The following is a 25,669-nucleotide window of genomic DNA, read 5'->3' on the forward strand; positions in this document are numbered from 1 at the left end:
GTGTAAGCAAAAAAAAATAAAATTACATGTAAGCTTCAAAGGCACTCTACACACAAGTAAATTATGGGAAAAGACACCTCTATATGTGCTCTTAATCAAACTAAGGGCCTGTTCGGATCCACTCCACTCCACAACTCTGCTCCGGGAGTGGGCGGAGCCGACCCGAACGCTGCAACTCCGTGGAGTCAAGAGAGCGGAGCAGAGCGATCTGCGGATGAAAATCATAGAGCGAGGAATGAGGTGCTCCGCATATCCTAAAAATGAAGGAGTTCATCAAATTTATGGCAGACTGCCACCGATAAGTGGCATACTGATTCGGTCGCATTCTGTCTCTGGTGCCTTTTCTATCCTACCACCTCCCCTCCGTATGGGCCCCGGGCCAGATTGAGCTTTTGGCCCATCTCATGAACCAGAGTGGAGTGATCAAGCCGAACAGTTTCCTCGCTCTCACGATTGATGGAGGAGCCGAAGCGTAGGATTTTGGGGAGCCGGTGGATTACCGAACAGGCTCTAAGAATATACATTCTATCTATCGTAGGCAAGAGGGATACGTCAAATTACACATGTACATTACCTTGGCATTATGATCTTCATCTGTATATGCAGTGCAGCTATAGTTACCATCCTCAACCACATATGCCAAATGTAAAATATATGAAGAATTTGAAACTAAATCAGTGAAGGTTTAACCAGCCTTGCTACAACAACAATGAAATATTATTAACTGAACAACATTCTACAATCCTATATAGATGGAATAATGGTTCACCTTTTCTTTCCACAAAATTCTGATCGAAGATTTGAACAGATTCAGCAAAAAAACATGGTTAACATGTAAAATGCCGCTAGACGATTTCAATATAAAGAAGAAAAAAAATCATGTCATCTCCACCTGCATACTAAACTTCCTAATCGACAACTAATGCCACGATATATGGGTCTTTGGCCTGACAATACTCTCCACCGGCAATGTCTCGTCCTTCCGCTAGATATCCACCTTTAAATTTGAAGAATTTAAATACTACAGTAGTAACTAACACATCTGCTCTCAGGTATGAATTCTTGAAAATAGGGGCCGCCATACTCTGCAATATACATGCATAACAACAAAAATGATACATGAGAACATTTGATTTTGAATAAGATTGCTCGTAATCATCCATAGAAACTTGCTACAAAAATAGTTTTCATTACGCATACCTGAACATATGACATGCCTATCATGGCCTTCATTGCAATGTAAACACACATACATCAAATTATCAATAAATCAAGTTCCTCACATTCAACCCGACAGAAATAAATGAAAGCAAATCATTCATGAATATTTGAGTAGTATCAAAGCTATAAGCGAAGTTGTATATGTGCGAACCTGTGTCAATCAAACTACAGTGCAACATTTCTCTCTTCCCTAGTTCTCCACAAAATGTTTGATCTTTGTCAATCGTGACCTATCAATGATCCAGTGAACCATATATTGGCTGGGGTGAGTAATCAGTGGTCTCTGCAGTAAAGAAAACACAAGAACATATATAACAACTTTCCATTACCAGAGAAATAACTAAATTATTCAGAAGCTTCAGGCAATAATGAATAGCAAGTAATTAGTAATACTCTGCAAGCTTCAGGCAATGAATTAGTGCTGAAAGTGAAATATATAAGAGAGAAATAACTGAAAATTGTTCAGAAGCTTCAGGCAATCCATAACCGAAGCAAGAAGCGTCAGCGCGTAGAGCGACCAGTTTGAGGATTCAATACCTTGAGGATTTTAATTTTATAATCGCTAGGTAATTAATCAGGAGGAAAAAAACATACCTGAATATATAATGGAGTGAAAAGTTGAACGGCTGGTGAAGTCCACACCAAGATATGTACTGACAACCTGTCAGTACCAGGGCAATATTCGTTGGGGAAGATACCTGAAAACTGAGTTGCAAGCATAGCTTGTTTCTGTTATCCTTGGTTCATATGCACAGTCTATTTGGAGGTCATGGCTTTCCTTACACTGCAGCAGGGCTAAACTCCAGATACCTTCAGCCAACCAGAGAGAGTGAAAGCTCAACTCTTCTTTTTTACTTGGGCCAAAGATATGCTTACCAAAATGCTGCTGGATCAAAGATTAGGGCGTTAGGCACATGCAAATGAGGTTATTAGTACATTATCAACAATTAACTAATATTGTTTATTTATAAGATCAGGGAACCTGCTATTTTGATATGTTCAGTGGGAGAATCTACAGCACTGTATATGCAAATATCTTCAGACCATGTCTCTTCAAATTGCTAGTCTCATTGACATGATTTGCGAAACAGTCCCAGAGACACAAACCAGCAATGCAATAGTTCGCAGCAGGTGCCGCTGGTGGCCCCTGAAGTAGCAAAAGAATCACCAGCCGACGGCAGCAACATGTAACTTGTGACTGGCATATTCTCGTCGGCAAACAGTAGCAAAATGGCCCGTACGTTGCAACGGGATAATAAATTTGCGGCCTTCAAATCAAGCGACTGAGATCATAATATCTATAATCATTATAAATAATGTACAAGCCATCTTGTTAATTCAAATCAAATAAAACTGATCCCTGGTTACACTTAAGAATTAGACATCCTAATACAGCACATTTAGTTGATGGACTACATGACACAAGCTTTAGAGGCCAGTTGTCATGAACCAAAATGAATCAAACAGATGGAAGTGATGTATAAGGTCAATGGAACCTTTTGGAGTGGCAGCTACAGTATCAACGCACCACGAGGCTTACACTCTCTTATGGCACACATATGTAGGCTGTAGCTACTAACATCGTTAATGCCATTAAGGGTAATAATAACCAAGATGACAACTTTGTACCAACTATTTTTTGTTACGAGATAATTCTTGTTCCGTAGATACATAGCTTGAACTGAATGAATTATTCAGTACTGTATAGATCAAGTGCCAGTCTATATAATTCTGTGTAGTAGTGCATAGTCTTCTTCAGAGATTGTGATTTGTGAAATACTCTCGTACTACATTATCTTGTTACACCGTCTTGGATCATCATCAGGTCCTAATCAGAAGGAATGTTCAGCTAATAAAAATTCTACCCAAAACTAATGGCAATGAGGCTGGCATTGAATTAATGCCTGATCATCAATCCCACGTGCAGTTTGCCTCTCTCAAATATGCAAGAATCAGAAAACATGTGCCATCACTAATTGACTACTTGACAATTTTGATACAATAAATCAATAGAAAAACATATGCAAGTGGAGAAAATCCGAACTCATGCTGTTGCACCTCCTCACTAACCTAAGTGACTTGGCTGTCTTCATTTAGATTTGCTAGATTTTTATTGATGGCCCTTTCAGTGCACCATCTCAAAATTGCAAAAAATATGTCATCCTTTTGCTTATCAGCTTTGGAATTGGTGCAACTCTTTCATCAGCATAGTGAAGGATCTCCTGAACAACATAAAGTCCAATAAAGTAACTAAATCATTGAAAGCTCTTTCTCATACATGAGTATAGATGCACAATGTCCAAAATGAATTGGATTCAACAGGAGCAGTAAAGCATGCATGAAGAGGAGTTTGGCAACACCTTCAAGAGCAACGGGCCAAGCCGACCAAACTTCAATTGGATTAGCCAGGGAACAAGGCTCATTTGAATGGTTCAAAGGTGTCATGAATGAAGTTACTAAAAGTGATAGTGATGTACAGTAATACTCTACCGTAATTGTTTCAGCAAATGGCAACGTCCCACATAATCTAGTTTTGTAAAAGAGAAGTAACCAAATCTCTTGTTGTACAGAATGCAATATAGATACACACCTAACAAATCACTCTGGTTGCCATGGTTCAAATCGCTCCAACACACAAAAAATGGTGTCAATATCGTCTCGATCAGCAAGGTCTTTTTTCCTCTTCTCCCTTCTCACTCCCTCTGTTATGGCTCAGGGGAGCAAACTCGCCAGAAGCTCAGGGTGACGAAAATTCAGCAGAAGCCACACCCCTGAGACATCATGAGAATGCAACATCAACCATCAGTCGAATCACAGTATAGCAAAGGGGAGAAAATGCCACATTAGCGTGCATGCTGATTCCGATTTTGATGCAGACTCACATCCAACAACAGTGCTATGGCGGCCACGCGGGCAGGAGATGCTTGAGGGGCTTCAGGACCACGGCGAGGCGATGAGCACCTCCAGGCAGCCCGCGTTCCCGGCCAGGCCAGTGCCGACCCGCCCCTGAACCTCTCCCGCCTTGTGCTCCGCCACGGCTGTAGCCGTCCGTCGACAAGGGCACCGCCCCTGAACCACTGCTGCTCCGTCGGCACCGCCCCTGAACCTCTCCTGCTCCGCCGCGCCGCGCCTGAACCTCTCTTGCTCCGCCTGCCGCGCCGCGCCTGAACCTCTCCTGCTCCGCCCGCCCCTCAACTTCTCCTGCTCTGCCGCGGCTGGAAAGGAAGCAGGAGACGGCTGTAGCCGTCCGGCGGCAAGGGCTCGGCCACTCAACTTCTCTCCGCCGCGCCGCCCCTGAACTTCTGCTGCTCCGCCGTCCGCACCTCACCTTCTCCTTTCTGCTGCGTCCGGAAAGGAAGCGAGAGCGTGATAAGACGCAGGTTTTTTAAAAAAAACGAACCGTTCTCAGTAAAAGAGGAACCGTGGGTTGTATTACTAACTAAAAACACAGGGTTTTTTTTAGCAAAAGCGCCGCGATGGTGAGCGAGCAGATGCGATAGTCTAAAGCGCCGCGATGGTGAGCGGGCAGAAGCGATAATCGTTTTAAATTATTATTATTATATTATTATTATTAGTGAAAGATAAACAAGATGAATTTATTTACGAATGTATTGTAGTATGTCTAAAGTTGTTATATACTGTATTTTCTTAGCTTCCTATCTCTAATGTACTTGAGTTCCAAATAAGTATCATTTAGGGTGAAAGCGTATATAATGTAGCTTGCACGTATCTCCTGGCACGCGGATTCCTCGCCCGCGTCGACTTCCTCCGTCCATCTGTTTGCCCCTGATTCGACTCCCGGCCTGTCGTTCCTGGGATTGATCCCCGTTCCGGCCGTTCATCGAAGCCCTAGCCCCATCCCGTTGCCCGGTGCGGCCGTCGTGCCCCCTCCGACTCCCTTCCCTCGCGTTGATAGGCGCCACACGACGGCTGCGACACCGCCATCCTAGGGAGCACCTGCAACCCTAGGCCCCGTCGTTACCGGGGTGGCTCGGATGGGCTTCGGCACTCCCTAACGGGCCACATAACTGCTCCGGGGCCGCTCCGGCCATCCTCTAGCTGGGCCATGTCTCGGGCCCCTAGCCTACCATATGGGCCCTCGGTGGCCTTCGCATCGGCATTGGAGGGGCCCAATTGGTCCACCACTCACCTCAGGATCAGGAGCATCTGGCTGCCTAAGGGTTTCCCACTCCCTCGATTCGGCTGAGCCGCCTCCGCTCACACCCCTCCTACAATCCCTCCTTTCGCACGACCGCGTCCTTATCCAGACCTCGCGCCACCTGCCCGCCTCCCCTCGGCGCCCGCCCCGGCCATGCCTCGGGAATGGGGCGACGACGACAGCCGGCCCAAGCACAACCTCGACGCTGCCGGGACACCCGAGTCCCCTCTCCGACGGTGCAACGGCGCGAGGACGAGCTGCGTAGGCAGCTCTAGGGGTTCCGCCCGGGGTATTCCGGTCACTCAGGTCAGGAGTCTCTGATACGTCTCCAACGTATCTATAATTTTTGATTGTTCCATGCTATTATATTATCTGTTTTGGATGTTTTATATGCATTAATATGCTATTTTATATGTTTTTTGAGACTAACCTATTAACCTAGAGCCCAGTGTTAGTTTTTGTTTTTCCCTTGTTTTAGAGTTTCACAGAAAAGGAATACCAAACGGAGTCCAAATGGAATAAAACTTTCGCTATGATTTTTCTTGGACCAGAAGACACCCAGGAGACTTGGAGTGCAAGTCAGAGGAGCCTCGAGGCGGCCACTGTTGGGGAACATAGTAATTTCAAAAAATTTCCTACGCACACGCAAGATCATGGTGATGCATAGCAACGAGAGGGGAGAGTGTTGTCTACGTACCCTCGTAGACTGAAAGCGGAAGCGTTAGCACAACGCGGTTGATGTAGTCGTACGTCTTCACGACCCGACCGATCAAATACAGAACGCACGGCACCTCCGAGTTCAGCACACGTTCAGCCCAATGACGTCCCTCGAAATCCGATCCAGCCAAGTGTTGAGGGAGAGTTTCGTCAGCACGACGGCGTGATGACGATGTTGATGTTCTACCAACGCAGGGCTTCGCCTAAGCACTGCCATAGTATTGTCGAGGTGGACTATGGTGGAGGGGGGCACCGCACACGGCTAAAAGATCAACTTGATCAATTGTTGTGTCTATGGGGTGCCCCCCCTCCGTATATAAAGGGGGGGAGGAGGAGGGGGCCGGCCAAGAGGAGGAGGCGCGCCCAGGGGGGGGGGCAATCCTACTCCAAGTAGGTTTTGCCCCACTTTCCTATTCCAACTAGGAGAAGGGGGAAGGAGGAGGTGGAGAGAAGGAAGGAGAAGGGGGGCCGCGCCCCCTCCCCTTTCCCAATTCGGATTGGGGCAAGGGGGCCGCGCGCCACCTCCTGCTGCCTCTCCTCTTCCACCACTTTGGGCCCATGAGGCCCAATAACCCCCCCCCCCCGGTATTTATCCGATAACCCCCGGAACCATTCTGGTGTCTGAATATAGTCGTCCAATATATCAATCTTCATGTCTCGATCATTTCGAGACTCCTCGTCATGTCCGTAATCACATCCGGGACTCCGAACAACCTTCAGTACATCAAAACTCATAAACTCATAATATAACTGCCATCGAAACGTTAAGCGTGCGGACCCTACGGGTTCGAGAACTATGTAAACATGACCGAGACACGTCTCCGGTCAATAACCAATAGCGGAACCTGGATGCTCATATTGGCTCCTACAATTCTACGGAGATCTTTATCGGTCAAACCGCATAACAACATACGTTGTTCCCTTTGTCATCGGTATGTTACTTGACCAAGATTCGATCGTCGGTATCTCAATACCTAGTTCAATCTCGTTACTGGCAAGTCTCTTTACTCGTTCCGTAATACATCATCCCACAACTAACTCATTAGTTGCAATGCTTGCAAGGCTTAAGTGATGTGCATTACCGAGAGGGCCCAGAGATAACTCCCCGACAATCGGAGTGACAAATCCTAATCTCGAAATACGCCAACCCAACAAGTACCTTTGGAGATACCTGTAGAGCACCTTTATAATCACCCAGTTATGTTGTGACGTTTGGTAGCACAGAAAGTGTTCCTCTGGTAAACGGGAGTTGCATAATCCCATAGTCATAGGAACATGTATAAGTCATGAAGAAAGCAATAGCAACAAACTAAACGATCAAGTGCTAAGCTAACAGAATGGGTCAAGTCAATCACATCATTCTCCTAATGATGTGATCCCGTTAATCAAATGACAACCCATGTCAATTGTTAGGAAACTTAACCATCTTTGATCAACGAGCTAGTCAAGTAGAGGCATACTAGTGACACACTGTTTGTCTATGTATTCACACATGAATTATGTTTCCGGTTAATACAATTCTAGCATGAATAATAAACATTTATCATGATATAAGGAAATAAATAATAACTTTATTATTGCCTCTAGGGTATATTTCCTTCAGTCTCCCACTTGCACTAGAGTCAATAATCTAGATTACACAGTAATGATTCTAACACCCATGGAGTCTTGGTGCTGATCATGTTTTGCTCGTGGAAGAGGCTTAGTCAACGGGTCTGCAACATTCAGATCCGTATGTATCTTGCAAATTTCTATGTCTCCCACCTGGACTAAATCCCGGATGGAATTGAAGCGTCTCTTGATGTGCTTGGTTCTCTTGTGAAATCTGGATTCCTTCGCCAAGGCAATTGCACCAGTATTGTCACAAAAGATTTTCATTGGACCCGATGCACTAGGTATGACACCTAGTTCGGATATGAACTCCTTCATCCAGACTCCTTCATTTGCTGCTTTCGAAGCAGCTATGTACTCCGCTTCACACGTAGATCCCGCCACGACGCTTTGTTTAGAACTGCACCAATTGACAGCTCCACCGTTTAATATAAACACGTATCCGGTTTGCGATTTAGAATCGTCCGGATCAGTGTCAAAGCTTGTGTCAACGTAACCATTTACGATGAGCTCTTTGTCATCTCCATAAACGAGAAACATATCCTTAGTCCTTTTCAGGTATTTCAGGATGTTCTTGACCGCTGTCCAGTGATCCACTCCTGGATTACTTTGGTACCTCCCTGCTAGACTTATAGCAAGGCACACATCAGGTCTGGTACACAGCATTGCATACATGATAGAGCCTATGGCTGAAGCATAGGGAACATCTTTCATCTTCTCTCTATCTTCTGCAGTGGTCGGGCATTGAGTCTTACTCAACTTCACACCTTGTAACACAGGCAAGAACCCTTTCTTTGCTTGATCCATTTTGAACTTTTTCAAAACTTTGTCAAGGTATGTGCTTTGTGAAAGTCCAATTAAGCGTCTTGATCTATCTCTATAGATCTTGATGCCCAATATGTAAGCAGCTTCACCGAGGTCTTTCATAGAAAAACTCTTATTCAAGTATCCCTTTATGCTATCCACAAATTCTATATCAATTCCAATCAGCAATATGTCATCCACATATAATATCAGAAATGCTACAGAGCTCCCACTCACTTTCTTGTAAATACAGGCTTCTCCAAAAGTCTGTATAAAACCAAATGCTTTGATCACACTATCAAAGCGTTTATTCCAACTCCGAGAGGCTTGCACCAGTCCATAAATGGATCGCTGGAGCTTGCACACTTTGTTAGCTCCCTTTGGATCGACAAAACCTTCTGGTTGCATCATATACAACTCTTCTTCCAGAAATCCATTCAGGAATGCAGTTTTGACATCCATTTGCCAAATTTCAGAATCATAAAATGCGGCAATTGCTAACATGATTCGGACAGACTTAAGCATCGCTACGGGTGAGAAGGTCTCATCGTAGTCAACCCGTTGAACTTGTCGAAAACTTTTTGCAACAAGTCGAGCTTTGTAGACAGTAACATTACCGTCAGCGTCAGTCTTCTTCTTGAAGATCCATTTATTCTCAATTGCTTGCCGATCATCGGGCAAGTCAACCAAAGTCCACACTTTGTTCTCATACATGGATCCCATCTCAGATTTCATGGCTTCAAGCCATTTCTGCGGAATCTGGGCTCACCATCGCTTCTTCATAATTCGTAGGTTCATCATGATCTAGTAGCATGACTTCCAGAACAGGATTACGTACCACTCTGGTGTGGATCTTACTCTGTTTGATCTACGAGATTCAGTAGTAACTTGATCTAAAGTTTCATGATCATCATCATTAACTTCCTCACTAATTGGTGTAGGCGTCACAGGTACTGGTTTCTGTGATGAAACTACTTTCCAATAAGGGAGCAGGTACAGTTACCTCATCAAGTTCTACTTTCCTCCCACTCACTTCTTTCGAGAGAAACTCCTTCTCTAGAAAGGATCCAGTTTTAGCAACGAATGTCTTGCCTTCGGATCTGTGATAGAAGGTGTACCCAACAGTCTCCTTTGGGTATCCTATGAAGACACATTTCTCCGATTTGGGTTCGAGCTTATCAGGTTGAAGCTTTTTCACGTAAGCATCACAGCCCCAAACTTTAAGAAACGACAACTTTGGTTTCTTGCCAAACCACAGTTCATAAGGCGTCGTCTCAACAGATTTTGATGGTGCCCTATTTAACGTGAATGCAGCCGTCTCTAAAGCATGACCCCAAAACGATAGCGGTAAATCTGTAAGAGACATCATAGATCACACCATATCAAGTGAAGTACGATTATGGCGTTCAGACACACCATTACGCTGTGGTGTTCCGGGTGGTGTGAGCTGCGAAACTATTCCGCATTGTTTCAAATGTAGACCAAACTCGTAACTCAAATATTCTCCTCCACGATCAGATCGTAGAAACTTTATTTTCTTGTTACGATGATTTTCAACTTCACTCTGTAATTCTTTGAACTTTTCAAATGTTTCAGACTTATGCTTCATTAAGTATATATACCCATATCTGCTTAAATCATCTGTGAAGGTGAGAAAATAATGATATCCGCCATGAGCCTCAACATTCATCGGACCACATACATCTGTATGTATGATTTCCAACAAATCTATTGCTCTCTCCATAGTACCGGAGAACGGCATTTTAGTCATCTTGCCCATGAGGCACGGTTCGCAAGTACCAGGTGATTCATAATCAAGTGGTTCCAAAAGTCCATCAGTATGGAGTTTCTTCATGCGCTTTACACCGATATGACCTAAACGGCAGTGCCACAAATAAGTTGCACTATCATTATCAACTCTGCATCTTTTGGCTTCAACATTATGAATATGTGTATCACTACTATCGAGATTCATCAAAAATAGACCACTCTTCAAGGGTGCATGACCATAAAAGATATTACTCATATAAATAGAACAACCATTATTCTCTGATTTAAATGAATAACCGTCTCGCATTAAACAAGATCCAGATATAATGTTCATGCTCAACGCTGGCACCAAATAACAATTATTTAGGTCTAATACTAATCCCGAAGGTAGATGTAGAGGTAGCATGCCGACCGCGATCACATCGACTTTGGAACCATTTCCCACGCGCATCGTCACCTCGTCCTTTGCCAGTGTTCGCTTAATCCGTAGTCCCTGTTTCGAGTTGCAAATATTAGCAACAGAACCAGTATCAAATACCCAGGTGCTACTGCGAGCATTAGTAAGGTACACGTCAATAACATGTATATCACATATACCTTTGTTCACTTTGCCATCCTTCTTATCCGCCAAATACTTGGGGCAGTTCCGCTTCCAGTGACCAGTCTGCTTGCAGTAGAAGCACTCAGTCTCAGGCTTAGGTCCAGACTTGGGTTTCTTCTCCTGAGCAGCAACTTGTTTGCTGTTCTTCTTGAAGTCCCCCTTCGTTTTCCCTTTGCCCTTTTTCTTGAAACTGGTGGTCTTATTGGCCATCAACACTGGATGCTCCTTCTTGATTTCTACCTCCGCGGCCTTTAGCATCGCGAAGAGCTCGGGAATTGTCTTATTCATCCCTTGCATATTATAGTTCATCACGAAGCTTTTGTAGCTTGGTGGCAGTGATTGAAGAACTCTGTCAATGACACTATCAACAGGAAGATTAACTCCCAGTTGAGTCAAGTGATTATGATACCCAGACATTTTGAGTATATGTTCACTGTTAGAACTATTCTCCTCCATCTTGCAGCTATAGAACTTATTGGAGACTTCATATCTCTCAATCCGGGCATTTGCTTGAAATATTAACTTCAACTCCTGGAACGTCTCATATGCTCCATGACGTTCAAAACGTCGTTGAAGACCCGGTTCTAAGCCGTAAAGCATGGCACACTGAACTATAAAGTAGTCATCAGCTTTGCTCTGCCAGACGTTCATAACATCTGGTGTTGCTCGTGCAGCAGGCTTGGCACTTAGCGGTGCTTCCAGGACGTAATTTTTTTGTGCAGCAATGAGGATAATCCTCAAGTTACGGACCCAGTCCGTGTAATTGCTACCATCATCTCTCAACTTTGCTTTCTCAAGGAAAGCATTAAAATTCAACGGAATAACAGTGATACGTCCATTTTGCATCATGCTTTTATATCGATATTTATTGCATTATGGACTGTTATTTCACTTTATGTCACAATACTTATGGCTATTCTATCTTATTTTACAAGGTTTACATAAGAAGGGAGAATGCTGGCAACTGGAATTCTGGGCTGGAAAAGGAGCAAATATTAGAGACCTATTCTGCGCAACTCCAAAAGTCCTGAAACTCCACGGAACATCTTAAAATAAATAAAGAAAAATCCTCGCCAAAGATGAAGGCCAGGGGGCCCACACCCTGCTCACGAGGGTGGGGGGCGCGCCCCCCCTCCTAGGGCGCGCCCCCTACCTCGTGGGCCCCCTGGTGGCTCTTCGACGTCCATCTTCTCCTATATGAAGTCTTTCAATGAGAAAAAAACGAGAAGGAACTTTTCGGGACGAGACTCCGCCGCCACGAGGCGGAACCTTGGCGGAACCAATCTAGAGTTTCGGCAGAGCTGTTCTGCCGGGGATACTTCCCTCCGGGAGGGGGAAAATCATCACCATCGTCATCACCAACGCTCCTCTTATCGGGAGAGGGCAATCTCCATCAACATCTTCACTAGCACCATCTCATCTCCAAACCCTAGTTCATCTCTTGTATCCAATTCTTGTCCCAAAGTCCGGGATTGGTGCTAGTAGGTTGCTAGTAGTGTTGATTACTCCTTGTAGTTGATGCTAGTTGGTTTATTTGGTGGAAGATCATATGTTCAGATCCTATATGCATATTATTACCCCTCTGATTATGAACATGAATATGCTTTGTGAGTAATTAAGTTTGTTCCTGAGGACAAGGGAGAAGTCTTGCTATTAGTAGTCATGTGAATTTGGTATTCGTTTGATATTTTGATAAGATGTATGTTGTCTAGCCTCTAGTGGTGTTATGTGAACGTCGACTACATAACACTTCACCATTATTTGGGCCTAGAGGAAGGCATTGGGAAGTAACAAGTAGATGATGGGTTGCTAGAGTGACAGAAGCTTAAACCCTAGTTTATGCGTTGCTTCGTAAGGGGCTGATTTGGATCCACATGTTTCATGCTATGGTTAGGTTTACCTTAATACTTTTGTTGTAGTTGCGGATGCTTGCAATAGAGGTTAATCATAAGTGGGATGCTTGTTCAAGTAAGAATAGCACCCAAGCACCGGTCCACCCACATATCAAATTATCAAAGTATCGAACGCGAATCATATGAACGTGATGAAAACTAGCTTGACGATATTCCCACGTGTCCTCGGGAGCGCTTTTCCTTATATAAGAGTTTGTTCCGGCTTGTCCTTTGCTACAAAAAGGATTGGGCCTCCTTGCTGCACTTTATTTACTTTTGTTACTTGTTGCTCGTTACAATTTATCTTATCACAAAACTATCTGTTACCACTTATTTCAGTACTTGCAGAGAATACCTTGCTGAAAACCGCTTATCATTTCCTTCTGCTCCTCGTTGGGTTCGACACTCTTACTTATCGAAAGGACTACGACAGATCCCCTATACTTGTGGGTCATCAAGACTCTTTTCTGGCGCCGTTGCCGGAGAGTGTAGCGCCTTTGGTAGGTGGAATTTGGTAAGGAAAAATTTATACAGTGTGCTGAAATTTACTGTCACTTGCTACTATGGAAAGTAATTCTCTGAGGGGTTTGTTCGGGGTATCTTCACCCCGTCCAGTAGAGCAAAGAGTTTCTCCTCAACCTACTGAACCTATTGAAAATGAAACTCCTTTTGAATTTCCTTCGGATATGATGGAAAAACTGCTAGCTAACCCTTTTACTGGAGATGGAACAAAACATCCTGATGAGCACTTAATGTATGTGGATGAAGTTTGTGGATTATTTAAGCTTGCAGGTATACCCGATGATGTTGCTAAGAAGAAGGTGTTCCCTTTATCTTTTATGGGAGACGCATTGATATGGTATAGGCTATGTGATGATATGAAATCATGGAACTATAAAAGATTGAAATTGGAATTTCATCAAAAGTATTACCCTATGCATCTTGTTCATCGTGATCGCAATTATATATATAATTTCTGGCCTCGCGAAGGAGAAAGCATCACTCAAGCTTGGGGGAGGCTTAAATCAATTTTATATTCATGCCCCAATCATGAGCTCTCGAGAGAAATAATTATGCAAAGTTTTTATGCTTGGCTTTCTGAAAACAATCGCACCATGCTCAATACTTCTTGTGCTGGATCTTTTATGATGAAGACTATTGAATTCAGATGGAATTTATTGGATAGAATTAAACGCAACTTTGAAGATTGGGACCTCGACGAAGGTTAGGAGTCAGGTATGACACCTAAGTTTGATTGTGTTAAATCTTTTATGGACACCAATATTTTTCGTAAGTTTAGCACTAAATATGGACTTGACTCTGAGATGGTAGCTTCTTTCTGTGAATCTTTTGCTACTTATGTTGATCTCCCTAAGGAGAAGTGGTTTAAATATCATCCTCTCATAGAAGTAAAAGTAGCTGCACCTATTAAAGTTGAAGAAAAGACTGTCACTTATAATGATCCTGTTGTTCCTACTTCTTATGTTGAGAAACCACCTTTCCCTGTTAGAATAAAGGATCATGCTAAAGCTTCAACTGTTGTTCGTAAAAGCAATATTAGAACTTATACACCCCCTGAGCAAGTTAAAGTAGAACATAATATTGCTATTGTTAAAGATCTCTTGTCTGATAATATTGATGGGCATGTTATTCAGTTCGAAGGTGAAACTGCTAGAATTGCTAAACCTTGTGCTAAAGATAAACATAGACCTGTGGTAGGCGTGCCTGTTATTTCTGTTAAAATAGGAGATCATTGTTATCATGGCTTATGTGATATGGGTGCGAGTGCTAGTGTTATACCACATACTTTATACGAAGAAATTAAGAATGAAATTGCACCTGCTGAGTTAGAAGGTATTGATGTCACAATTAAACTTCCCAATAGAGATACTATTTCACCAATTGGAATTGTTAGAGATGTTGAAGTCTTGTGTGGGAAAACTAAATATCCTGCTGATTTTCTTGTTCTTACTTCTCCGCAAGATAGCTTTTGTCCCATTATATTTGGTAGACCCTTCTTGAACACTGTTAATGCTAGGATAGATTGCAAAAAGAATCTTGTTACCATTGGCTTAGGTGATATGGTTCATGAGTTTAATATCTCTAAATTTAGTAAACAACATCGTGAGGAAGAATTACCTAGTAAGGATGAGATTATTGGTCTTGCCTCTATTGCCGTAGTGATCCTTTAGAACACTATTTGCTAGACCATGAAAATGATATGTTCATGAATGAAAGAAGGGAAATAGATGAAGTATTCTTTAAACAGGAACCTATTCTGCAACACAATTTGCCTGTTGAAATTTTAGGGGATCCTCCTCCACCCAAGGGTGATCCCGTGTTCGAGCTTAAACCGTTGCCTGATAATCTTAAATATGCTTATCTTGATGAAAAGAAGATATATCCCGTTATTATTAGTGCTAACCTTTCAGAGCATGAAGAAGAAAGATTATTGAAAACTCCGAGGAAGCATCGTGCTGCTATTGGATATACTCTTGATGATCTTAAGGGCATTAGTCCCACTCTATGTCAACATAAAATAAATTTGGAAGCATATGCCAAACCAGTTCGTGATCCTCAACGACGTCTGAATCCTAAAATGAAAGAAGTGGTAAGAAAAGAAATACTCAAGCTTCTGGAGGCAGGTATAATTTATCCCGTTGCTGATAGTCAGTGGGTAAGTCCTGTCCATTGTGTACCTAAGAAGGGAGGTATTACTATTGTTCCTAATGATAAAGATGAATTGATTCCACAAAGAATTATCACATGTTATAGAATGGTAATTGATTTCCGTAAATTAAATAAGGCTACTAAGAAAGATCATTACCCCTTACCTTTTATTGATCAAATGCTAGAAAGATTATGCAAACATACACACTATTGCTTTCTAGATGGTTATTCTGGTTTTTCTCAAATACCTGTGTCGGCTAGAGATCAATCAAAAACTACTTTTACATGCCCTTTTGGTACTTTTGCTTATAGGCGTATGCCTTTTGGTCTATGTAATGCACCCGCTGCCTTTCAAAGATGCATGATAGCTATATTTTCTGACTTTTGTGAAAAGATTTGTGAGGTTTTCATGGACGATTTTTCTGTCTATGGTTCCTCTTTTGATGATTGCTTGAGCAATCTTGATCGAGTTTTGCAGAGATGTGAAGAAACTAATCTTGTCTTGAATTGGGAAAAGTGCCACTTTATGGTTAATGAAGGTATTGTCTTAGGGCACAAAGTTTCTGAAAGAGGTATTGAAGTTGATAAAGCCAAGGTTGATGCTATTGAAAAGATGCCATGTCCCAAGGACACCAAAGGTATAAGAAGTTTCCTTGGTCACGCCGGATTTTACAAGAGGTTCATTAAGGACTTCTCAAAAATTTCTCAGCCTCTGACTAATTTATTGCAAAAAGATATACCATTTGTCTTAGATGATGATTGTGTAGAAGCATTTGAAATACTTAAGAAAGCATTAGTCTCTGCACCTGTTGTTCAGCCACCTGATTGGAATTTACCCTTTGAAATTATGTGTGATGCTAGTGATTATGCTGTAGGTGCTGTTCTAGGGCAAAGAGTTGATAAGAAATTAAATGTTATTCATTATGCTAGTAAGACTCTAGACAATGCTCAAAGAAATTATGCTACTACTGAAAAAGAGCTTTTAGCAGTTGTATTTGCTTGTGATAAGTTCAGACCTTATATTCTTGATTCTAAAGTAACTATTCACACTGATCATGCTGCTATTAAATACCTTATGGAAAAGAAAGATGCTAAACCTAGACTTATTAGATGGGTTCTCTTGCTACAAGAATTTGATTTGCATATTGTTGATAGAAAGGGAGCTGAGAACCCCGTTGCAGACAACTTGTCTAGGTTAGAGAATGTTCTTGATGACCCACTACCTATTAATGATAGCTTTCCTGATGAACAATTAAATGTTATAAGTACCTCTCATAGTACTCCTTGGTATGCTGATTATGCTAATTATATTGTTGCTAAATTTATACCACCTAGCTTCACATACCAACAAAAGAAAAAGTTTTTCTATGATTTAAGACATTACTTTTGGGATGATCCACATCTTTATAAAGGAGTAGATGGTGTTATTAGACGTTGTGTACCTGAGCATGAACAGGAACAGATCCTACGCAAGTGTCACTCCGAGTCTTATGGAGGACACCACGCTGGAGATAGAACTGCACATAAGGTATTGCAATCTGGTTTTATTGGCCTACTCTCTTCAAGGATGCCCGTAAGTTTGTTTTGTCTTGTGATGAATGTCAAAGAATTGGTAATATTAGTAGACGTCAAGAAATGCCTATGAATTATTCACTCGTTATTGAACCATTTGATGTTTGGGGCTTTGATTATATGGGACCTTTTCCTGCCTCTAATGGATATACTCATATTTTAGTTGATGTTGATTACGTTACTAAGTGGGTAGAAGCTATTCCAACTAGTAGTGCTGATCATAACACTTCTATTAAAATGATTAAGGAAGTTATTTTTCTGAGGTTTGGAGTCCCTAGATATTTAATGACTGATGGTGGTTCACACTTTATTCATGGTGCTTTCCGTAAAATGCTTGCTAAGTATGATGTTAATCATAGAATTGCATCTCCTTATCACCCACAGTCTAGTGGTCAAGTAGAATTGAGAAATAGAGAGCTCAAATTAATTTTGCAAAAGACTGTTAATAGGTCTAGAAAGAATTGGTCCAAAAAACTTGATGATGCATGATGGGCTTATAGAACTGCATACAAAAATCCTATGGGTATGTCTCCGTATAAAATGGTTTATGGAAAAGCATGTCACTTACCTCTCGAACTAGAACATAAGGCGTATTGGGCTATTAAAGGGCTCAACTATGATTTTAAACTTGCCGGTGAGAAGAGGTTATTTGATATTAGCTCACTTGATGAATGGAGAACCCAAGCTTATGAAAATGCCAAGTTGTTTAAAGAAAAAGTTAAAAGATGGCATGACAAAAGGATACAAAAGCGTGAGTTTAATGTAGGTGATTATGTATTGCTATACAACTCTCGTTTAAGATTTTTTGCAGGAAAACTTCTCTCTAAATGGGAGGGCCCCTACGTTATCGAAGAGGTCTATCGTTCCGGTGCCATAAAAAACAACAACTTCGAGGGCACAAATCCGAAGGTGGTAAACGGTCAAAGAATCAAACATTATATCTCAGGCAATCCCATAAATGTTGAAACCAATATTATTGAAACCGTAACCCCAGAGGAATACATAAGGGACACCTTCCAGACCGTTTCAGACTCCGAAAAGGAATAGGTATGTGGTACGGTAAGTAAACCGACTCCAAAACAATTTTTAAGGCAATATCTCTCCATTTTGGAATATTTAGAAAAATAGAAAAATAAGTAGCAGTCCGGGAAGGACACGAGGGCCCCACGAGGGTGGTGGGCGCGCCCCCTACCTCATGAGCATCCCGTGTGCCTTCCGGACTCCGTTTTCTTGCACGATACGTATTTTGCTCGGTAAAAATTCATTATATAACCTCCCGAAGGTTTTGACTCCCGTATCATGCAAACCTCCTCTGTTCTTGTTTCGAGCTGTTTTCTGTCAGGGTTTTCCAGGCTAGGCATCATGTCGTCTCCCTCCTCCAACAATGGTGACAACGATGCTTGGCTAATGAAGATAGATCTGAAGAGGGAAGAACCCACGAGGGTCAACAAGGATGAAAGGATCAAGAAGGCCACGGAGGATCAAGCTCCAGCAGCAAAAGATATCCTTCAAATTGATCATAACCTTCTTACCCCAACTGAGATCGAAGCTTTCAAGATGATTGAGTTAGCTCGTATACAAAACAAGTATCTCACACAAGAAAATATTTTGTTGAAGGAGCATATTGTCGCACTCAAGGGCATTATTCGCAAGCTGGAGGACCTCTTACGCTCGATGTGCGATTATCCGTTACCTCCACCTTCTTCACCGATAAAGGAGATATAATCACATGGGTATGGGCACTCCCCTTGGCAACTGCCAAGCCTGGGGGAGGTGCCCCGGTATCGTATCACAATCACAACTCCTATCTTTACCGTTTTTTCTCAGTTTGATCCTATTAGTAGTATCTTGATCTAGTAGAATAAAATTTATGGCATGATCTAGTTTTGAGTTTGCTTTGTGATCTTTCTTTGTAATCGAGTCCGTGAGTTATATATAATAAAGATTAGTGTTGAGTCAAGGGCTTGATTATTTTGCCATGATCTTGGGTGAATAAAAGAAAAGAGAAAAAGAATAAAAAGAAACAAAAAGTTCATATTGATCTTATTGAGAGTAATGACTTCACATAGAAAGAGTATGATGATTAAAAGTTGTTGGGAGTTGGCAGACATAGCTTTGGTCATTGTTGCAATTAATAGGAAGTAATAAGGAAAGAGAGGTTTCACATATAGATATATTATCATTGACATCTTTTATAATTGGGAGCACTCATTAAAATATGATATGCTAAAGAGTTGATGTTGGACAAGGAAGACAACGTAATGAGTTATGTCTTTCTTATATCTGAGATAAAGTATGTTGTCATGGATCCTCTAACTTGTTGAGCTTGCCTTTCCCCCTCATGCTAGCCAAATTCTCAGCACCAAGTAGAAATACTACTTGTGCTTCCAAATACCCTTATACCAGTTTTGCCATGAGAGTCCACCATATCTACCTATGGATTGAGTAAGATCCTTCAAGTAAGTTGTCATCGGTGCAAAGCAATAAAAATTGCTCTAAATATGTATGATTGATTGGTGTGGGAGAAATAAGCTTTATACAATCTTGTGATGTGGAAGTAATAAAAGCGACAGACTGCATAATAAAGGTTCATATCACAAGGGGCAATATAAAGTGACGTTCTTTCGCATTGAGATTTTGTGCATCCAACCATAAAAGCGCATGGCAACCTCTGCTTCCCTCTGCGAAGGGCCTATCCTTTATTATTATCTTCTACCTTATGCAAGAGTCATGGTGATCTTTACCTTTCCTTTTTCATTTTATCCTTCGGCAAGCTCACCATGTTGGAAAGAACATGATATATATATATATCTAATTGGATGTAGGGGAGCATGAACCATTATTGTTGACATTACCCTTGAGGTAAAAGGTTGTGGGGCAAAACTATAAGCCCCTATCTTTCTCTGTGTCCGATTAAAACTCTGTAACCACAAGTATTGCGTGAGTGTTAGCAATTATGGAGGACTAAATGATAGTTGAGTATGTGGACTTGCTTTTTAGCTCTGACATAGACTCTTTCCGATGTTATGACAAATTGCAATTGCTTCAATGACTGAGATTATAGTTTGTCGGAGCCCAATAAGGTTTATGATTTATACTTTTGCATTGTGAATAGATCATCACTTGAACATAAGTAATCATATGACAAAATCTATATATGTTGCTGTTATGAGAATAATCATGATGCCTTCATGTTCGTATTTTATTTTTATCGACGCCTCTACCTCTAAACATGAGGACATATTTATTGTTATCGGCTTTTCGCTTGAGGACAAGCGAGGTCTAAGCTTGGGGGAGTTGATACGTCCATTTTGCATCATGCTTTTATATCGATATTTATTGCATTATGGACTATTATTTCACTTTATGTCACAATACTTATGGCTATTCTCTCTTATTTTACAAGGTTTACATAAGGAGGGAGAATGCCAGCAGCTGGAATTCTGGGCTGGAAAAGGAGCAAATATTAGAGACCTATTCTGCGCAACTCCAAAAGTCCTGAAACTCCACGGAACATCTTAAAATAAATAAAGAAAAATCCTCGCCAAAGATGAAGGCCAGGGGGCCCATACCCTGCTCACGAGGGTGGGGGGCGCCCCCCCTCCTAGGGCGCGCCCCCTACCTCATGGCCCCCCCGGTGGCTCTCCGACGTCCATCTTCTCCTATATGAAGTCTTTCGATGAGAAAAAACGAGAAGGAACTTTTCGGGACGAGACTCCGCCGCCACGAGGCGGAACCTTGGCGGAACCAATCTAGAGCTCCGGCAGAGCTGTTTTGTCGGGGATACTTCCCTCCGGGAGGGGGAAATCATCACCATCGTCATCACCAACGCTCCTCTGATCGGGAGAGGGCAATCTCCATCAACATCTTCACCAGCACCATCTCATCTCCAAACCCTAGTTCATCTCTTGTATCCAATTCTTGTCCCAAAGTCTGGGATTGGTGCTAGTAGGTTGCTAGTACTGTTGATTACTCCTTGTAGTTGATGCTAGTTGGTTTATTTGGTGGAAGATCATATGTTCAGATCCTATATGCATATTATTACCCCTCTGATTATGAACATGAATATGCTTTGTGAGTAATTACGTTTGTTCCCGAGGACAAGGGAGAAGTCTTGCTATTAGTAGTCATGTGAATTTGGTATTTGTTTGATATTTTGATAAGATGTATGTTGTCTAGCCTCTAGTGGTGTTATGTGAACATCGACTACATAACACTTCACCATTATTTGGGCCTAGAGGAAGGCATTGGGAAGTAATAAGTAGATGATGGGTTGCTAGAGTGACAGAAGCTTAAACCCTAGTTTATGCGTTGCTTCGTAAGGGGCTGATTTGGATCCACATGTTTCATGCTATGGTTAGGTTTACCTTAATACTTTTGTTGTAGTTGCGGATGCTTGCAATAGAGGTTAATCATAAGTGGATGCTTGTTCAAGTAAGAATAGCACCCAAGCACCGGTCCACCCACATATCAAATTATCAAAGTATCGAACACGAATCATATGAACATGATGAAAACTAGCTTGACGATATTCCCACTTGTCTTCGGGAGCGCTTTTCCTTATATAAGAGTTTGTTCCGGCTTGTCCTTTGCTACAAAAAGGATTGGGCCACCTTGCTGCACTTTATTTACTTTTGTTACTTGTTGCTCGTTACAATTTATCTTATCACAAAACTATCTGTTACCACTTATTTCAGTACTTGCAGAGAATACCTTGCTGAAAACCGCTTATCATTTCCTTCTGCTCCTCGTTGGGTTCGACACTCTTACTTATCGAAAGGACTACGATAGATCCCCTATACTTGTGGGTCATCAAACAGCACATGCCATCTATCTACAATCAACATAGACAAGCAAGATACTATCAGGTACTAAGTTCATGATAAATTTAAGTTCAATTAATCATATTATTTAAGAACTCCCACTTAGATAGACATCCCTCTAATCCTCTAAGTGATCACGTGATCCATATCAACTAAACCATGTCCGATCATCACGTGAGATGGAGTAGTATCAACGGTGAACATCACTATGTTGATCATATCTACTATATGATTCACGCTCGACCTTTCGGTCTCCGTGTTCCTAGGCCATATCTGTTATATGCTAGGCTCGTCAAGTTTAACCTGAGTATTCCGCGTGTGTAACTGTTTTGCACCCGTTGTATTTGAATGTAGAGCCTATCATACCCAATCATCACGTGGTGTCTCAGCACGAAGAACTTTCGCAACGGTGCATACTCAGGGAGAACACTTATACTTTGATAATTTAGTGAGGGATCATCTTATAATGCTACCGTCAATCAAAGCAAGATAAGATGCATAAAAGATAAACATCACATGCAATCAATATAAGTGATATGATATTGCTGTTGGGGAACGTAGTAATTTCAAAAAATTTCCTACGCACACGCAAGATCATGGTGATGCATAGCAACAAGAGGGGAGAGTGTTGTCTACGTACCCTCGTAGACCGAAGCGGAAGCGTTGACGCAACATAGAGGAAGTAGTCGTACGTCTTCCCGGTCCAACCGATCCAAGCACCGTTACTCCGGCACCTCCGAGTTCTTGGCACACGTTCAGCTCGATGACGCTCCCCGGGCTCCGATCCAACAAAGCTTCAGGGAGGAGTTCCGTCAGCACGACGGCGTGGTGACGATCTTGATGTTCAACCGTCGCAGGGCTTCGCCTAAGCACCGCTACAATATGACCGAGGTGGAATATGGTGGAGGGGGGCACCGCACACGGCTAAGGAACGATCACGAAGATCAACTTGTGTGTCCTAGGGTGCCCCCTTGCCCCTGTATATAAAGGAGCCAAGGGGAGGGGGCGGCCGGCCAAGGAGGGCGCGCCAAGGGGGAGTCCTACTCCCATCGGGAGTAGGACTCCCTTCTTTCCTAGTTGGAGAAGGAGAAGGGGGAAAGAGGAGGAAGAGGGAAAGGAAAGGGGGGGGGGGCGCCGCCCCCCTATCCTTGTCCTATTCGGACTAGGGAGGGGAGGGGCGCGCGGCCACCTCTTGTCTCCTTTCCTCTTCTCCCTTAGGGCCCATGTAGGCCCAATAACCCCCGGGGGGTTCCGGTAACCCCCCCGGTACTCCGGTAAAATCCCGATTTCACCCGGAACAATTCCGAAATCCAAATATAGGATTCCAATATATCGATCTTTATGTCTCGACCATTTCGAGACTCCTCGTCACGTCCATGATCACATCCGGGACTCCGAACAACCTTCGGTACATCAAAATACATAAACTCATAATGAAACTGTCATCGTAACGTTAAGCGTGCGGACCCTACGATTCGAGAACAATGTAGACATGACCGAGACACGTCTCCGGTCAATAACCAATAGCGGAACCTGGATGCTCATATTGGTTCCTACATATTCTACGAAGATCTTTATCGGTCAGACCGCATAACAACATACGTTGTTCCCTTTGTCATCGGTATGTTACTTGCCCGAGATTCGATCGTCGGTATCTCAATACCTAGTTCAATATCGTTACCGACAAGTCTCTTTACTCGTTCCATAATACATCATCTCACAACTAACTCATTAGTTGCAATGCTTGCAAGGCTTATGTGATGTGCATTACCGAGAGGGCCCAGAGATACCTCTCCGACAATCGGAGTGATAAATCCTAATCTCGAAATACGCCAACCCAACATGTACCTTTGGTGACACATGTAGAGCACCTTTATAATCACCCAGTTACATTGTGACGTTTGGTAGCACACAAAGTGTTCCTCCGGCAAACGGGAGTTGCATAATCTCATAGTCATAGAACATGTATAAGTCATGAAGAAAGCAATAGCAACATACTAAACGATCGGGTGCTAAGCTAATGGAATGGGTCATGTCAATCAGATCATTCACTAATGATGTGATCCCGTTAATCAAATAACAACTCTTTGTTCCATGGTTAGGAAACATAACAATCTTTGATTAACGAGCTAGTCAAGTAGAGGCATACTAGTGACACTCTGTTTGTCTATGTATTCACACATGTATTATGTTTCCGGTTAATACAATTCTAGCATGAATAATAAACATTTATCATGATATAAGGAAATAAATAATAACTTTATTATTGCCTCTAGGGCATATTTCCTTCAGTCTCCCACTTGCACTAGAGTCAATAATCTAGATTACACAGTAATGATTCTAACACCCATGGAGCCTTGGTGTTGATCATGTTTTGCTCGTGGAAGAGGCTTAGTCAACGGGTCTGCTACATTCAGATCCGTATGTATCTTGCAAATCTCTATGTCTCCCACCTGGACTAGATCCCGGATGGAATTGAAGCGTCTCTTGATGTGCTTGGTTCTCTTGTGAAATCTGGATTCCTTTGCCAAGGCAATTGCACCAGTATTGTCACAAAAGATTTTCATTGGACCCGATGCACTAGGTATGACACCTAGTTCGGATATGAACTCCTTCATCCAGACTCCTTCATTTGCTGCTTCCGAAGCAGCTATGTATTCCGCTTCACATGTAGATCCTGCCACAACGCTTTGTTTAGAACTGCACCAACTGACAGCTCCACCGTTTAATGTAAACACGTATCCGGTTTGCGATTTAGAATCATCCGGATCAGTGTCAAAGCTTGCATCAACGTAACCGTTTACGATGAGCTCTTTGTCACCTCCATATACGAGAAACATATCCTTAGACCTTTTTAGGTATTTCAGGATGTTCTTGACCGCTGTCTAGTGATCCACTCCTGGATTACTTTGGTACCTCCCTGCTAGACTTATAGCAAGGCACACATCAGGTCTGGTACCCAGCATTGCATACATGATAGAGCCTATGGCTGAAGCATAGGGAACATCTTTCATTTTCTCTCTATCTTCTGCAGTGGTCGGGCATTGGGTCTTACTCAACTTCACACCTTGTAACATAGGCAAGAACCCTTTCTTTGCTTGATCCATTTTGAACTTCTTCAAAACTTTTTCAAGGTATGTGCTTTGTGAAAGTCCAATTAAGCGTCTTGTTCTACTCTATAGATCTTAATGCCTAATATGTAAGCAGCTTCACCGAGGTGTTTATTTGAAAAACTCTTATTCAAGTATCCCTTTATGCTATCCAGAAATTCTATATCATTTCCAATTAGTAATATGTCATCCACATATAATATCAGAAATGCTACAGACCTCCCACTCACTTTCTTGTAAATGCAGGCTTCTCCAAAAGTCTGTATAAAACCAAATGCTTTGATCACACTATCAAAGCGTTTATTCCAACTCCGAGAGGCTTGCACCAGTCCATAAATGGATCGCTGGAGCTTGCACACTTTGTTAGCTCCCTTTGGATCGACAAAACCTTCTGGTTGCATCATATACAACTCTTCTTCCAGAAATCCATTCAGGAATGCAGTTTTGACATCCATTTGCCAAATTTCATAATCATAAAATGCGACAATTGCTAACATGATTTGGACAGACTTAAGCATCGCTACGGGTGAGAAGGTCTCATCGTAGTCAACCCGTTGAACTTGTCGAAAACTTTTTGCAACAAGTCGAGCTTTGTAGACAGTAACATTACCGTCAGCGTCAGTCTTCTTCTTGAAGATCCATTTATTCTCAATTGCTTGCCGATCATCGGGCAAGTCAACCAAAGTCCACACTTTGTTCTCATACATGGATCCCATCTC

The 25,669-nt window shown here is 42.3% G+C and overlaps 1 long non-coding RNA gene across 5 annotated transcripts; it reads right to left on the reverse strand.

Moving 5' to 3' along the window:
• Positions 1-699: 699 nt before the first annotated feature.
• LOC125514678 lies at positions 700-4,611 on the reverse strand. 5 transcript variants are annotated; one of them, XR_007286558.1, is made up of 5 exons: positions 4,104-4,611; positions 1,816-3,992; positions 1,373-1,504; positions 1,201-1,227; positions 700-1,085 (listed from the first exon to the last, which is right to left on the reverse strand). It is a non-coding gene; the product is annotated as an uncharacterized LOC125514678 (long non-coding RNA). The 5 variants fall into 5 exon arrangements; XR_007286559.1 differs by having other exon boundaries at positions 700-1,504; positions 1,816-3,443; positions 3,812-3,992; XR_007286560.1 differs by having other exon boundaries at positions 700-1,504; positions 1,816-2,104; positions 2,204-3,992.
• Between the last annotated feature and the right edge of the window lie 21,058 nt (positions 4,612-25,669).

This window comes from Triticum urartu, chromosome 1 (assembly GCF_003073215.2).
Source record: "Triticum urartu cultivar G1812 chromosome 1, Tu2.1, whole genome shotgun sequence".
Lineage (NCBI taxonomy): Eukaryota > Viridiplantae > Streptophyta > Magnoliopsida > Poales > Poaceae > Triticum > Triticum urartu.